General features: G+C 47.8%; 1 protein-coding gene and 1 pseudogene across 2 annotated transcripts in view; one reads left to right on the top strand and one right to left on the bottom strand.

Moving 5' to 3' along the window:
* The window catches only part of Thsd4 (thrombospondin type 1 domain containing 4), a 563,475-nt gene that overhangs the window by 230,906 nt on the left and 315,308 nt on the right, over positions 1-17,261 (top strand). The window lies entirely within an intron of this gene.
* On the bottom strand, positions 16,805-17,255 carry LOC101567168 (annotated as a pseudogene). The gene has a single exon (XR_001117041.2). The product of XR_001117041.2 is annotated as a cytochrome c oxidase subunit NDUFA4 pseudogene (transcript).

The raw sequence follows: 17,261 nt of genomic DNA, 5'->3' as shown, positions 1-17,261 counted from the left end.
GGGGCCAGCATGGCAGGCCCAGGGATCGAAACCCAGACCACTGGGCCTGCTTGCAGACTCTTTACTCCGCTGAGCTATTTGGCTGGCTCTTTGTCTTTATTTATTTATTATATTTAGTAGAGGGTCTACAGGATCTCACTATGTAGATCAGACTCACAGTGATCCTCCTGTTTTCAGCCTCCCAAACCCTGGGGTTTCAGGCATGCACCACCACGCCCAGTCTCAATTGCAATCTCAGCAAGCCCTGGGGTGGAGCCAGCAGGGCACTCCAGGGATTGCACCCAGGCCCCTGCGCTCTTCCTAAGCAGGTGCTTTAGTCCACTGAGCTATCTGGCCAGACCTTTGAACTGTCTTTTTGATCTTCTGTTTTTTTATCCATGCAGAGCTACTTAATCTCTCCAAGGACAAGCGGAGACCTTTGTTATTTGACCATCAGCAGCTAACAGCTTTTGTGGTTTCTACTCATACACAGAGGACAAGTGAAACCTGCACTCAGCATATCACACATTCGCAGTAAAACCCGAGCCTTTCAGGAGAACTGACTTGACCTTGTTTCGTATAAATCATCCATTGCATTTGTCCAGAAAGAGGCAATCGACTTGGGGTTTTAACACCCTTGAGTTTTTCCTGGATGTCCACTGGGTAGCAGGTTGATCTGTTCCCTGCTTACTGCTTTGCTCACTGCTGCCCTGTGGGGCCAACTGTGTGCCAGGCACTTTGTAGTAGGAGAATGAGGCGGAAGATGAAAACAGCCCCTTCAGTGGGAAACCTGGCAGCCTTCCCACTCGCTTCTTTGGCTTTGGGTTTGTAACAGCATCTTCATTTCCAAAAGGGTGGCTGCATTTTCCATCTGCCCCAGCGTTCTTTCGGGAAGGCTTTCCATTGTTCAGTTTTTCCAGGTTGGCCATCTGCAGATGCCAAAGAGAAAGAAGAGAAACCCAAAAAGAGAATTGGTGTAGGGCAGAGCAGTTCATTGAGAGTCTCTGTAGGACAGCTCAGCTCCTGGAGTTTGGCCTTCAGTTTTAATTCCTAATTTTATCAAGAGCAATTTATTCATTAGTTTCCTATTTACCATTTTAACCATTTTTAAATGTACATTTCCATAATGGTGTATACATTCATGTTGTTGTACAGAACGCTCTTCATCTTGTGGGGCCAGGGAGATAGCTCAGTGGCTTAAGCACCTGCCTGGTAAGTGCAAGACTTGAGTTTGATCCCCTGTCCCGCAAAAATAAAATAAAACAAAATAAGAAAAGAACTCTTGTCATCTTGCAAAACTGAAATTCCATACCCATTGTATAGTAATTCCCCTGTTCCCACTCTCTCCGGCCCCTGGCAACAATAATTTATTTTATTTTTTGTCTCTGTGAATTTGACCACGCTACATTTCTGACAGAAGTCAAATCGTACACTATTTGTCATTTGTGACTGATTTACTTCACTCAGCATCACTGTCTTCAAGTTTTATCCATGCTGTGCCATGTATTAGAATGTCTCTCTTTTTAAAGGCTGAGTAATAGTCCATTGTATGTTAGATCACATTTTATTCACTCATCCATTGCTTGATGGACCCATGATTGCTTCAACTGGTTGACCCTGTGAATGACGTTGCTACGAATACAAGTGTACAGATATCTCTCGAAGACCTCTCTCGGTTCTCTGGGGGTATACCATGAAACGTGGACTTGCTGGACCATTTTATTTCCATTTTTAATTTTTTGAGGCACTGCCTCACTGCTTTCTGTCCCAGCTGCTCCGTTTCTACATTCCCACCAAGAACATACAAGGGTCCCACTCTCTCCTTGTCCTTGTTCTGTCCCTGTTTTGTTTCTGAAAGTAGCCATCCTGAGAGTGTAAGATGTTAGCTCTATTTTTAAAGGTAAAAGAGTAAAATTGAATGAATAGCAGGCTCAGCAATCTCCCCACGCAGGTCAGGACACGTTCAGCTTTAGGGACCTGTTATCAAAACCCAAGACCCCGGGGTGGGGGTAGGGCAGTATGGCCTAGACCTAACATTTAAGAGAGCTCGTGTGTATCTCCTCTTGCTTTATGTTAACCTATCTGACTGTTGTGGGCCTGTCTGCTTTGGGTAAACTCTTCATATGGACTTAAGTGGGCAGATGCGATTAGAACAGAAAGAACATAGAGTGACCCTGCTGGTAGATTTCTAATAGCATAGACAAGCTGTGAAGTTTGACTTTTTCTAAGTCTCTAGAGGTCAAATTCAGTTTAGGTCTTGCATCTCCCCATGTCTCCTTTACCCTATAATTTGCTTCTGACCTCCAGCATTTTGAGCCACAAAGGCCTTGAATGTCTTTGATCTAAATGCTTGCCTGTTTGTCAAAGCCCTACCTGCAGATGACTTTATAATATTGAGTTGCTCAATTATTTCGCTTGTATCCTGATCTTCCAATGCAGTAGGAAGGGCAGTAAGTAGAGGTAGCCCTCCCAGTCCTTGTGGTGGCCCAGGAAGTTTATATTTGTAGTTCCATGGAAGAGCTGTTGGAATTCTAGTGAGTTAATTCCAATCTTCAACTTCCAGTGCAACTCGTGGTATAAATAAAGATATAATAATATAACCAAAATGATAGGGAATCAAGGGAGTCCTGAGACCAGCTACAGTGATTGCTATCTGAAACAAAGGCCTGGACCCAGGGCCTAACCTGGACTTTATTTATTCATAGAGAAAGGAGTGGCTTGCGGATGAATGGCTGTGAGAACGGTGGGACGTGGGTGAGCGCTGTGAGCTGGGGTGGGTGGGAGGCCCAAAATCACCTGTGCAATATGCAGAGAGAGGGGTCTGTGGGAAGAGTAGTCAGCACTACATGACTGAGATCGCATCTGATGTTTGGGGGTCCGTGCTTCAGCTCTGATGGGTAATCATTCAAGCGACCGGCAGTCTTGGCCTCTATCTTGAGGCTCCATCACAGCCAACAGTGTGGAGCACTGGCTCTTCATCCCACCTTGTCCTGGCTCACCAAGGGAACAACAGAGACCCAGGGAAACACTGCCTGTCACCTTTGCTTTAAAGACGACCACCAGCACCTCGGCCAGACCAATGTACATTGCTTAAAGCCCGCTGAAGGGATAAGGTCAAGTCCTAGCCAGCTCTGTACACATCAGTACAGGGAACAGGGTCAGGTTCAGCCCCAACAGAGACAGTCACTCCCCTTCCAGGAGAGTTACCCAGGTGGTAATAACTAGGGTGACTCAGAAATATCACTTTTTTATGCAAATATATTGGGCATTCAGAGAGAATCAGCCTGCCCCAATTATTTAGGTTGCTGTGGCTGGCTGAGTCTACCCAAAAGAAAAATAGAGTACCAGGTAACAGGTCAAGGTGAAGCTAGGAGCTGAATCTAGGAGAAAATCATGAAGGTTCTTATATACACTGTGTGCGCACACATACGTGCCCCTCCAGATTCCCAATGTCCTGGTCAGCTGACACACATTTCTTGTTGCAGCCGAATGTGCATGTTGGCAGGAATGCTTGCCAAAGGGAGAACAGTGAGCCAGTAGCTGTTGGTAGGTGACGCTTGGGCTGTAGGAGAGGTTGGCGCTTAGTTGTAGCTCAGTGGCACAAGCTCTTGCCTGGCAAGTGCAAGGTCCTGAGTTCGATTCTCGGTATCAGGAAAAAAAAATACAATATGGGAGACTGGGGCCTTCAGGACATAGGAGACCCCCAAGGAAGAAGATTGAAACTGTGTCTCTGTACAGCTGCAATAACAAAAGGAAACATGCAGGTGGGTTGTTGCAAGAAGTGTGACAAGAAATAAAATAGGATCGTGAGACCCTGAACATCATTCCCAAGGTTTGGCTTTTGAGCAGCTGGAGTCCTAAAGAACAGCCAGAAACCTGTGGAGCTTTGCACTTGGCCTTGCTTCTATGATAAAGATCGGAGGACTCCGCTGACAGCCCAACAATTTACTACCGATGGGAGAGGGAGGCTTTTACTAAGCTGGAGAGTCCTGGGGACTACCACCCAGCTCATCTTTCTTTGCCAAGCTTGCCACCTTGTGATAAGGGTAGATATGCCCAAGTCTGCAGTCCTTGCGAGGCTCCCAAGGGCAGGCATTCCACAGCTTCCCTCCGCAGCCAATTTCAGGACAGACAAGGAAGCTAGCTTTTATTGAGTGGCGGTGCTTTTACAAGAATTGGCTTCAATCGAAGATAAGCATTGTAAAACCCATTTTGGCTAAAGAAGAAAAGCAAGGCTCCCCGACATAATTTTTCCAGTAACACAAGCTTAGTTAGAGGCAAAGGCAGATTCCAACCCAGGTAAGGACAGTGCAAAATTGTGCTCTTCCTCAGAGTTCTGCCTTTCCGTAGGTCCTCAAGTGCTTGGGAGTTTTTCTGAAGGCCTGATCAGCATTTTGTTCTGTCTGTCTGTCTGTCTGTCTCTCTCTCTCCCTCCTGCCCTTCTTTCCTTTCTTCCTTCCTTTTTTCTTTTTTTTTCTGTCTACAGGGTCTCACTGTGTAGTTCAGGCTGGCCACAGCAGTGCTCCTGCCTCAGCTTCCCGTGTGCTGGTATTACAGGCGTGCACCACCACGCCCGACTGTTGTTTTTCTTTGAAAACAGTTGCATTTTCAAGGTTCTGTTGGTCCAAAAAGCTCTTGGCTGGGGAGCCAGACTGCCGGCAGCAGCCAGTTTTACAAAGCAGCCTGGGGTCTCAGTGAGCTTGAGAGCCAGGCTACCCCTCATTTAACGCCGTGGCTGCTATCCAAATTGTCCCACGGTCAAGAAGTGGGCTCTTTTCATGCGTCTTCTGTACACATCTTTTGTTTTTTTTTTTCTTTTTGTTTTTGCCCATCCTTTCCCCCAAATACCACAAAATACTGTTGCCGCCTGAGGTTTCAATTAGGTTCTGGCACCATGAACCCCTGCCACACTTTGTGTGGCCCTGACAAGAACATCCTTCCTGGTGCTTCCTTTGAGACAGGGCCGGGCTGCTGAATCCCCTTTTCACGCTGCCATAAGGAAACCTCCGTTTCTCATTTGTCCAAGCCCTTGTTTGTCTTTGGGGAAGTGAAATGCTTGCATTTGATTGTGATTGGGATAGACTGACATCTTTTAAAGTCTGTGCAGGAATGAAAGGCGAGCTGACTGGGGCAGGAGGGGGATTATTCTCCCTGCATTGAGGGCGCTCAATATGGAGGGCTGCATTCATTGATTCTTTGGTAAATAGTGACAGAGGGACTGGGCATGCCTTTTTCTCCTGATGCTTGTGCATATTCGAATAGAACGTGTTCTGCCTGTAGAAGGGGCCTGAAGAAGTCTTAGCAAGTAACTTGGGCCTGAAGGGGTTGAAGGAGGCTGGCTAGCGAGCCCCTTCAGGGCCACCATTTCCATGGTAGGGTGAAAAGGAGTGTTTTCCACACTCGCCCTGCAAATCCGATGGGCCTCGGGTATGAGCCTATCAGGCCACCAAAGAGAGGCACCTCGGTTCCCAGGCTCCAATGCAACCCCAGGCAAAAAGCGGGAGTGCAGTGGGTGAGAGCGGCCACTCTCCGGTGCCCTTTGTGTCTGAGCCTGTGTTTGTGCAAGTCAAATGGCACTCCCTCGGGCTGGCTCGCTGTTGATTTTGCTCTGAAAGCTCCTGGGTGTCTGCTATTGTGTCCATTCCTGCGGGGCCTGTACAGAGGCATGTAAATGAGTTTGTTAATTCAACTGAGCAATTGATTAAGCCGCTTTCTAATGTGCCCAGCACTGCCCTAGGCACAGCAGGGAGGCACGAAAGCGGCCCCAGCTGGTCTCTGCAACCTTGGCCGTCTCCAGGCACCTTTCTGAACCTTGTCATTACTTACAGGGTCTTGGAGGGTGGTGAGCAGTGGGATGGAAAGACGGAAGCCCACTGAAAGACAAGACCCATTGTGATGCAGAATGCAGTTGAGGCACATAGGGAAACCTGCTGAGTTGTGTCCAGAGAAAGGTTGCCCAGCTAAACTTGACTTTCAGATAAACAGTGAGCTTCTGGTTAATTTTAAGCATTTAGAATATGCAAGTCCCATGCTCCATGTGCTGTATATCTAGACTGTTTCCCTGCGTGTCCTGCAGGTTATCCGGGAACTCCAGTCCAGCGAGTCTGCGCAGACCGGGCATGCAGCAGAGAGCCTCCCTTCCAGCCTGCCTTTCTTTGCGGGCCTTCTTTCCATGCCTGCTTCACTGCACAGATGAAGGCCAGTGCTTGGACCCTTTACTCCATCTCCCCTCCCCCCGCGCGCCCCAAGCTACTCCTGCTCACGCTCTCATTTCAGTCTTCCCCACTACAGCCCTTCCTGGTGCCCCAGATGAACCACTTCCTGTCACAGATTTCCAGGGGACCCTCAGCCTTCCCAGTACTTGCCACAACCTGTACTTCACAGGTACTTGTGTTTTGGTGGATTTAATCGCATTCATTCCAGGTTCCCTGACAGCTCCACCTCCATCTACTACTCAGGGTAGACAGACATTCTTTGAGCAAATAACAGGAGGAAAAGCTGCCCAGGGCTGGAGCATGGTGCTGAAGGTAGGGGTTGCAAAGGTATCCCTCAGATAGGAGAGTGCAGGCAGCAGAGACTGCCCCTGGCCTGTTTGCAGAGCAGCCAGGAGGGCAGTCAAGTGATTGGTCCACGCTACAATCGTGGAGAGCGGTGTCATGGAAGCGATCCAGTGGGCTGGACATAGACATGTTGGGACAGCAAAGAGCTGGGATGAGGAGAGGAGGGCATGGAGAGGCTGCAGGGGGCTGCTGAGGACCACTTGGTGGATGTGGTAGAGAGCATCGGTTAGGAGACCCCCAAGAGCTTCCACTGCCTCGCAGGCATGAAGCTTGTTTGTGAGCTGTTGAGAGACTCAGAGAGGAGAGACAGTCGCCACACCACACACTGTTCCTCACTCAGAAGCTGGGGCCGAGGTGGTGGTGGGGATTCCCTCAAGGTTTCTCCTGATTTCTGAGACATTACCACAAGGGCTTCTTCTCGTGAAGCCATCCAAACTTTCTTCCATCCAAAGCTCCTTTTCCATGGTCTCTACCATCTGCTCCCCAGTATGCAGAGGACAGTGAGCACCCCTGCTGCCCCCATCCCCTGGTGTTGGGGTGTGTGGGCTCGCTGCATCTGTTTGTACATTTGTGTTTGCAGTCTTCCTGCCTGCTGGGATGCCCTTTGTGTGGGGCAGCATTTCCCAGCACTGTGGCAAAATCCTGAGGAAGTCAACTTGGGAAAAGAAAAACTGTTGCTTGTGGCTTCTGAGGCTTCGGCTCGTGGCTGCCTGGCTCTGCTGCTCTGGGCTGTGGTGAGGGCACACATCACAGTGCCCGCCCACGGTGGAAGAGGCTGCCCACCGGTGGGGGCTGGGAAGGAGAGAGGGGGAGGGGCCGGCACGCAATAGCTTCTTCAGGGACACACTCGGGGTGACCTACCTTCCTTCCATGAGGCCCCACCTCCTTCAGGTTCCTCCCTTCAGTGGCACTCGGGGCTAGGGGTTAGGCTTCAACACAAGGGCATTTGGAGGACTTCTGGTTTGGGGCCTTTTGGGGGTCAAAGGCAGAAGTGTTTACCATTGTGCTAGTGCATCACATTTTTTATTCTGAGATAAGGTCTCACTAAATCGCCCAGGTAGGATTTGAACTTGCAGTCCTTCTGCCTCGGTCTCACAGAGCGCTAGGATTACAGGTGTGTGTTATACTCCTGCTCTTTAGGGGCCATTTAAGGTCCAAACCATGACATTCATATTGTGTTCTTATGGCTCTTTACTGCTTGGCCGAGTACCAGCTGAAGGCTCTGAAGGATACATGTTTATACATACACACATGTGCGTGTGAACACATATGCATATATACACAGAGGACTCACGTCTGGAGATATACACATAATTCATAAATCCACACATATACTTTATGTATGCATATATACAAAATACATAGTACATGTACACTCATATAACATACTCATATATACACTCATAAAAACATGTGTAACATATACATATTACTAAGATGGTAGAAATACGAAATTAAGTCTAGCCATCTGCCTTAGGCATTGCTTCTTTCTTTCTTTTTTTCTTTCTTTATTTTTAATGGATTTAGTAAAGGGTCTATAAGGCCTTACTACATGGATCGGACTTGTAGTGCTCCTTCCTTCCTGTTTTTCAGCCTCCCAAGCACTGGGGTTACAGGCGTGCACCGGCACACCCAGTCTCAGTTGCCATCTCATCGACCCCCCTCTCAGGGGCAGGGCTGGCACCATAGGTGGGGGATCGAACCCCTGGGCCCTGCGTCTGCCTCAGCAGGCACTTTAATCCGCTGAGCTATCTGGCTGGCCCAAGGTATTGCCTCTTTATTTTTTATTATTATTATTATTTTTTTTTTTTTGGCGGAACTGGGGATTGAACTCAGGACTTTGCGCTTGCCAGGGAAGCATTAATTCCACTGAGCCATCTCCCTAGCCCCTGGTATTGCCTCTTTAAATGTGTCATTATTTCCTATTTTCTATACCTTGGTCTCTCTAGCTCTGAGACCTTCACTCAGTAATTTGTACCAGAGTCCAATTCCCTCATTTCCTTCTTACAACTCTCAACAGCCCGGTCTTCACAAGAAAACCCCCTGAAGCCTAGATTTTCTGGAGGATATATATGTAATCCATATTTTAATACGTATATATCCTCCTGGATAGTGTATAATTTCCTAAGCCATAAGAAACTTGTTATGACCTTGTGTTCCCATTGAAGTTGTCAAGCCACTTTCCTGACAGTTGGCCAAACTGGCTTTCTACTGACAGAACCTCTTTCAGATTTTTATGTTTTATGAAGTATAGCATTTTCAGATGTAACATTGCATGTCACACAGCTTGAGCAGCATGGTGCTTTTTTCCATAACATTTGTTTTCAGTCACTCTTTCCTGATTTCAACTTACTATGACAGGAGAGAAAGAGGAAACACTTCAGAAGAGGGTTGGGTAACGTTGGACAAAGCTGACATAACCAGTTCCCATGACACTGCATGAAATTATATCTAGGAACTTCCTACAAACAGGAAGCTATTGCCGTTTCCTGGTCTCCTTAAACTGTGCAGAAAGCAAACTGTGGTACTCACAGAACTCAAGAGAAGTTCATCTACTCTTTCTGCAAGAGCAGTGTATTTTTGTTTTGTTTTGTTTTGTGGCAGAACCAAGGATTGAACTCAGGCCCTTGTGCTTGCCTGGGAAGCACTTATTCCACTGAGCCATCTCCCTGGCCCTAAGAGCAGTGTATTGTAACTTGGACTGCTGGTCTACCTCTTCAGCCTCCTTTGCAGCCGACCACTATTTCCTTTTTTTTTTTTTCTTTTTCTTCCCCCCCCCCCCCCCCGCCCCGGAACCAGGGATTGAACTTAGGCCCTTGCACTTGCCAGGCAAGCGCTTATTCTACTGAGCCATCTCCCTGGCCCCTCCTTGTTCTTTTCTTGAGCTGTGGAGAATGTCTTTTAGCCCTAGAACGGGCCATGCTCCTGGCCTTTGGATTCGTGTCTGTGCTGTGTCTTGGGAGTAACTTGAAAATCCTTTAAAGGTAGGTATGTTAGGACCTCAGCCCTCCCAAGTAGCAAGACCTTGGTGGGTGTGTGGAATGTGGGACTCCATTCTCTCTCTTCTGCTGTCTGTTTCCTGGCTTGAGATGTAACCTTATGCTCCAATTTACTCAACCGTTGCCGTCATCTGCCCTCACCAAAACTGCACCAGGGCAGGAGAACACCTCATCTCTAGACCTCTAGCACTATGAGGAGCTCAGTCACTCTTCTCTCTAAGTTCATTGCCTCAGGTAACTCACTGCAGTGTCACAAAGCTGTCGATTGCAGTCTACCTAGAACGTCTTCTCTCCTCCCCTCCCTTTCACAAAGTTAATGTCCAACTTCCCCTTCACATTCACACTGGTGTTCATTGGTGTGCATGAGATTGGGGGCCAGCTCTTTTTTCTTATCATTTCCTCAGTACTTCCTGTAGTATCCCGAGTGAGGTAGACATTCAAATATTTGCTAAGTAAACAAACCCACAAATCAGTAATGTTACTTGCTCCCACAGAGCAGCGACTGTTTCTTGGAGGTTTGTTTCTATCCCAATCCTGGCATAGGGCCTAGCATACACGAGGTGTATGGTCAGTGTTCGTAGGATAAATGAACAAGCACTGCTCCGTGGGTGACACCATGCCCAGCACTACCCTTGACTTTAGTGAACTGAGCTTCTACTTAGGGAAATAATATACATTCAGATAAAAGAACTGACAGTTCCATGGGCCACTAACAGGAAGACTTTTGTGTCTGAGTTAAATTTGAATCCTGCTGGGTACACCACTTCCGGAAGGGGTCAGTGGTTTTCAACAGAATTCCTTCACTTCTGTGAGCCCTGAATTCTTCATCTGTAAAATGGGATTGGCTATAAGAACCATCTGCCATCACACATGTGCGATGCCTCCCCTGCTACACAGTGCAGAGCCTGCGCTCCAGTCCTGTCAGTCACTGCCAAGATTCATTTAGCAAAACTCTGTGTATTTAAGTGCAATGAGATTACTGGCCAAGGGTGTGACTCCAGGCAGGGCTTCTTGTTTTTCTGAGCTCAGTTTTATACTGTGTAAAATAAGAGGATTAGGTGAGAGTTGACTTCTTTCCAGGTGTGATGATCAATACCGTGCAGAGACGGCAAGAGTAGCAAAAGTGACTGTGGTAGAAGAGATTTTGGGGGGACTAGGGGCTGAGCCACATCTGGAGGTAGAATCTGTTGAGGCAGAGAAGAGAGTGTGGCAGTGCCAGCCAGCAGGGAGGGCTGCGAAAGCCACAGGACTGGGGAAGGAGCACAGGGCATTGGAAATGGGGTGAGGGGAGAAGGGGGGAGGTGGCTCTTTAGAGGTGGTAGGAAATGAAGAGCAAAGAGCTGGGACAGGTTGAAAGCACAGGGAGACCTGAGCCATAGGGCGAGGCAGGCATCAGGCTTCCTTCAGCCAGCTGCCCTGGGGGAACAGCAAGTCCCCTGGTATGCCAGAGAGCCAGTTGGAGTGGGGCTGGGTAGGTGACCTGCGCTCTGATAGGCGACTTCAGGGGAGGGAGCCTCGTCCTAGTGTATTAGCAGCACAGCCAATGCAAGAAAGTGCAGCCCAGAGGTGGGAAACTGTTTGGAAGGGCTGTGGGTCTCACCTGGGGGAGCCAGAGCGGGAGGCAGCATGAGCAAGGGTGTTGGCATTGCAGGGCCCTGCGTCTCACTGAGCTCCGCCACTGTGGCTGTGGGCACATCCTTCAGCTGGTCCAGACCTCAGTGTCCTCAGCCTCTGCAAGTGAGAAGGAGCTGAGCAAGTGTATATGAAGAATCCGGCACGTGGTGGGGGCCCAAGAAACAGTAGACATAGAGCACTGTAAAATGTGGGTGTAGATTAGGCAGCTAAACTCAAATGTAAATGCTAGGGAAAGAGGGGTTCCTTTTCCCTCTGATTTCTCCACACTGTGGAGCACGCCTGACACCTCCAGTTCCCCTTTGCCAGGCCTCCTGATGCCTGAAGCTGTTACCTTTTACTTCCATAGTTGGCAGTTGTCATCTTGTGGTAGCTTTTGCAGTGCCTTCCTAGGGTGTCCGCTAGTGGCTAGGAGAGGCGTCTCCTTCCTCTCCTCTGTCTGGATTCACTCCATCTGTGAGAGCGACGCTTCTCCCGTGTGGTTGCAAAAACAGCAGAAGTGGCATCAACTCAAAACTGGCTAAGCCTCGGACCTCTGGCAGGCCCACTGATCCCCAGCGCATCTGTGTTTGTCTAAGACCACCAGGTGATGCTGAAGGATGCTGGAGTTTGAGAAGCATCCCATCAGAGGACTGGCGAGAGAAACGTAGAGAGCCGGAGCAACGCTAGCAGGGATTTAACATAAATGGAACCCTGAGCCAGTGATTTTTCAGGGTTTAAAAAAGATGTTTTTGTTCACTCTTACTAATCCTGATACCTAAGCCTATTAAGACTGTCAGTTAAATATGACTGAGCAGGGCACTGCACATGAACTTCTAAAGCTTAAATTGCATAGCTACAAGTGTGGGCTGGACGGTCGGGGATGTTAAGCAATTGATAAGCTACATGTTTTTGCATTTAAGCTTTCCTAATGGAATGCTCCCCTAAGAGTTTCCTTTTCAGAACAGGAAAAAGTAAGAATTAGACCGTCTCGCCCTGCTTCTCTTTTGACTCTTGCAGAACAGTTTTTGGTTTTTTTTTTTTAAATTCCAGAGCACACTCTGGGCCCTTCGAAGCATTCTCCTCCTCTCAATTTCCATAACTGTATCCTGGAAATGCAGTCTGGGGAAGCAGTTTCAAGAGTAGTCGTCAGAGGAATCTAGTCCAGAGTTTGGAATCTGAGCATAGGCAGATCCTTTGCCATTCGCAGGCGAATACTGCCCAGATAACGCAGTGGCTGCCCCGGCTCTGGCGGCTTCTGGATTATTCACCAGCACCAATGTTGCAAAGCTGCGGCCTTGGCCAGGCTTTGAGCAGACACCTTGGTTTTTATCCTGCACACTCACTCATGAGCTGCGTCCGCATGCTTCTCACCCATTGACGCTTCCCTCCTCGGCACATGTTGGGCAGGCACCCGTCCGCCTCCAACTTTTATGGGCTGTGTTTGCAGGCTGCTTTGCTCCAACAGGGATATCATATATTCTACCCCAGAAATGGAACCTGAGCCCGGGAAGTGAGGGCCTCGGCGCTAAACTTGGAGTGAACTTGTGAAATTTGAATGGCTCTGAAACGAGGCCCAGATGTTCCCCATCCCCGTGAATAAACTCACACATTTCTGTGCTGGTTCTCTCCTCTTGGCTTACCTGACATTTCTGTCCCTGCTTGCAGGAGAGAGGAGGAGCGGGCAGTTACTAGAGGAGCTCGAACCCTCCTTCCTGCCACCTTTCCAAACATCTTTCTGAAGATGCTCCCTCTTGCTTATCCGCAGAGCTCCCTGCAGTCTCAAGCCTAAACACGCCAGCCACCTATTGCTTTCCTTGAAAGCAACATTTTGCTCTTGCATTTATGCAAAATTCCTAAAAGGACAGCAAGGAGGAGTTTTGACATTCTGTGTTTGTTTTGAGTAGAGACAAATGGAACTAACCATTGATAGTAACCATGCAGAAGGTGCCATTGCTAAGTGTTCCCCTTCTCTAAGATTCCTTTTTTTTTTTTTTTTTTAATTTTAAGGGCCAGGGAGATGGCTCAGTAGAATAAGTGATTGCCTGGCAAGCACAAGAGCATGAGTTCAATCCCTGGTTCTGCCAAAAGAAGAAAGAAGGAAAAAGAAAAATAAATAAATTTTAAGACAGGGTTTCCAGGGTCTACAGGGTCTCACTGTGTAGATTGGACTCATAGTGATCCTCCTGTTTACAGCCTCCCAAGCGCTGGGATTACAGGAATGTGCCACCATGCCTAGTCTCAATTGCTGTCTCAGTGCACCCCGGGGGCAGGGCCAGCACGGCAGCCAGGGGATTGAATTCCTGGCCCCTGCATCTGCCTAAGCAGGCGCTTTAATCTGCTGAATTATTTGGCTGGCCCTTCGCTGATATTTCTTACTCCCCAACTATTTTAGCTGTTTGCTAGCTATTTAATACTTGTCTGTAAGTAATGTTCATGCTATTACCCCTGGATTTCCCCACTATGAACATTTTCTGCTGAAGATGGGGACAGTTCCTTCTTCCCTCCTTGTCCTGTGTGAACACTTCCCACCCAGACCCTCTCGGTACCACAGTGTCACCAGTTGGGTTCCAAGGTGAGGCCGATGTGTGTACCTTCCACTGTGGGGCCCTTCTAAGGTCATGTTTCCAGGACTGTGGTCCTGTCCATATGTTTATTGGGACACACTGCCTTGAGAGGGGCGGGAGGCAGGCCTGGGCAGGGGGAGGACGTGGGCTGGGCCTCAGTGACACAAAGGGCACCGCTGAGAGGCCTGACACTGAGACAGGGCTATCTTTGCACCAGAAGGGCCAGTCGTTAGGTGGCGTTGTCCCTGGGCAGGAAGCTTGCTTAGGGAGGGCAGCTCCCTGAGGACAGAGGTGAGGGAAGCAGGGAACGAGATGGGGGCCGGGGCAGATTATCCAGGCATCCCAATGTGACGTCCACTATATACACTGTGTTGTGTTTCCTTTCCTCATATCCTTTCTTCCTCTATTGGTGAAAAATCCTTTGATTTTTCCCTGTCTCCACACGAATTCAACCCAAGCAATTCTAAGTTATATAAATCTTTTTTTTTTTCATTTAATTGAATAGCTTAGACGCCGAGACTCTACCTTTATCCAGTGTGCTGTCCACTTCTTCCGCAGGAACTCTCCCTGGAACCGCCTGACCTCTGGTGCCCTAGTCCTCAGCATCTGCCCTGCTTCTCTTGGGCTAGATTTCCTGCCCCCTCCATCTTGTGCCTTCTAGCTTTTGTTCTCCTCTTCTTTCTCCCCTTCTCCTCCCGTTCCTCCTCCTCTTCTTGCTCTCCATCCTCCATCCTCTTTCCCTTCCTCCTTTTCTCTTTATTCTTATTCTTCCCTTTCCTTTCTGTCTCCTCCTCCTCTTTCCCCTTCTCTTTCTTTTCCTTCTCTTTCTCCTTCTCCCTTTCCCTCTCCCTCTCCTTCTCCTCCTTCCTCTTCTTCTTCTAAGGCTTTTGCTATGTAGTCCATGCTAGCCTTGAACTTAGTATGTAACACAGCCCTCCTGCCTCGGCCTCCCCAGTGCTGGGATTACGGGTCATGCAACCACACCTGGCTAGTTTGGTTCTTTAGCTTTTTGGGTTTTTTTCTTTTTCTGTGTGTGTGGTGCCGGGGATTGAACTCAGGACTTTGCGCTTCTCAAGCAAGCGCTTATTCTACTGAGCTATCTCCCTGGCCCCGTAGTTTGGTTCTTTATAGTGGTAGAATATCTTCTCCCATAAGAGTACACAAGTTGTGCAAGAATTTCATTTCTGAAAATGTTCATTTTTCTTCCCCTAAGGATCAACAACAATTGGACTAGATACAGAATTCTAATTTGGAAGTCACTTTCCTTATTTATTTATTTATTTATTTATTTTTGGCAGAACCGGGGATTGAACTCAGGCCCTCGAGCTTTCCAGGCAAGCGCTTATTCTACTGAGCTATCTCCCCGGCCCCCACTTTCCTTTAAAAGTCATAATATACTGATCAGTTATTATCCAGCTTTCAGAGTTATTATTGGGGTCTGTAGTACTATTGTACTTATGTGCTTGTTCCTGAAAGGTGGATTATCTTTTCTTTGTCTCAAGATCTTGCAGCTTCCCAGTGATGTCCCCTGGGTATGGCTTGCTTTTCATCCAGTGTCTGGCAGACCTTTCTCTGTGGGTCTCCTGTGCTCTGATGAGGGCTGTGAATTGCGTCAGAAATGCAAGGCCGTGAGCACTCTAAAACCAGACTGTTTCTCAGCCTTGTGTGTGCAGTGTGCAGCCTTGAAGGAGGAGAAGGGTCTGCCTCGGACCAAAGGCCAGAGTTGCTCCTTCCTTTGCTCTGAGCAAAAGCAGTGTGCTCCCCAGCTGTCCTGCAGGACCCGAGCGTGCGTAGTGTCTGCTCGGGCGTCTCCACTTTGCTCATGTCAGGGTCAGGACAAAGGGGACCGAAGCCCACGTGCTAGTGCTCATGCTATTTGCTTTTCCATAGTAATGCATGTCTTATCTTCAACTCTGGAATCCTCCATCTTCTGTCCATACCCATGAAACAGTAACAGGATCACTTATTCACTGTCCATAGGATAAGTCAACTCCCACCTCTGGTATCACTTCCCAGGCATTTGATGGGTTTCTTCAATCTGGAAGTTCTCCTGATCTGATGACTTCCCATAGATTTTGGAAACCAACTGCTTCTGCTTTTTCTTTCTTTTTTTTTTTTTAAATCATGTACAGCCTCTTTACATATACAGTATACAGTTAAACAACTTAGAGAGTTGTATTCATTACCATCACTCCATAATTGCAGAATATTTTCATAATCCTAAGAAAAGAGTCCATACCCATTAGCAATCACGCCGTACTCTGCTTTCCTCAGCCCCTGGCAGTCACTCATCTGCTTTTTCTCCCAAAGAGTTTGCCTGTGCTAAACACTTATGTGGAATTATATAATAGATGGCCTTCCCGTGGGACAGCTCCTCTCACTTAGCATACTGTGCTGCAAAGATTTATCTATGCCATAGTGTGAAGAGGACTTCATGGCTTTCTGTTGCCAAATTACACTCCATTGTATGGAGGTGATATATTTTGTCTAGTGATTCGTCACTTAAGGGACACTTGAGTTGTCTCCGCCCAGAGCTATTGGGACTGACGCTGGTGCTCTGTAGTCTGAGTGTTGGCATCCTGTCACTTCCAACACACTTATCCCTCCACCCTTGCCACTTTCTAAAGCAGCCCTGGAAGTTCTTTTTTGTGAGTGGCTTTATGAAGAGTAATAAAAAATACAGTATACAGTGGATGCCGCTGCCCAGTACCACCCAGCAGAAAGGCGGGCTCATGAACACATCTCATTGTCTCTTCACCCACCTCATTGATCAGGTCTAGCACCATGTAACTTCCGGCTCTTCCTCAAAGTCAAAATGGCCATGCACAGTGAACATTTTTAGTCAACTTAAGACATCAAGGCAACTCTGATAGCAGAACTAGAGACACTCATGAAAGAGGACTTCCAAAACTGCTCCAGAATGACAAAAATGATAAGTACCTTTAAAGTCTTTTATTGGAATAATTTCTTTTTTGGGGGGGGAGCTAATAGGAATTGAACTCTTGACCTTGTGCTTGCCAGGCAGGCACTGTGCCATGGAGCTACATCCCCAACCCTGGATTTTTTTTTGTTTTGTTTTGTTCCAGAGATTTATTAATCTGTGTAATAAACTCCAACAAATAAACATGATTTCATGCATTTAAACGAGAAGCATTTCCTGGTTCGATGGAAAATTGTGCGGATGGCTTCTGAAAGACCTTCATTTTAAGCAGCTTTATAGTGAAACATTTCACTTAAAAGTCGGGACCTTCTTTCTTCAGTTTGCTGTAATCCATATTCACAGTGAAGAACTTGTATTGATCATTAGGACCTAGTTTGTTCCAGGGTTCTGGGTTATTGTTCCTGTCCCAACTGACATCTGGATTGAACAATGCCAGACGTGTCAAATACAGTGCTGCTCCAGTACCTCCTGCTCCAATAAACACGAAAAGGGGGATCAAGCTGGGATGCTTCTTGGCCTGGGCGAAGATCTGGCGGAGCATGTTTGCGGCAACAGCCTGCAGCCCAAACGGACGAAAACGAACCCGTCGGTCTAGACTAAGCCG

The sequence above is a fragment of the Octodon degus genome, unplaced genomic scaffold (genome assembly GCF_000260255.1).
Source record: "Octodon degus isolate 3935 unplaced genomic scaffold, OctDeg1.0 scaffold00026, whole genome shotgun sequence".
Taxonomy (NCBI): Eukaryota; Metazoa; Chordata; class Mammalia; order Rodentia; family Octodontidae; genus Octodon; species Octodon degus.
Note: the sequence above shows the minus strand (reverse complement) of the source record. Positions and strands in the feature narration are given on the sequence as shown.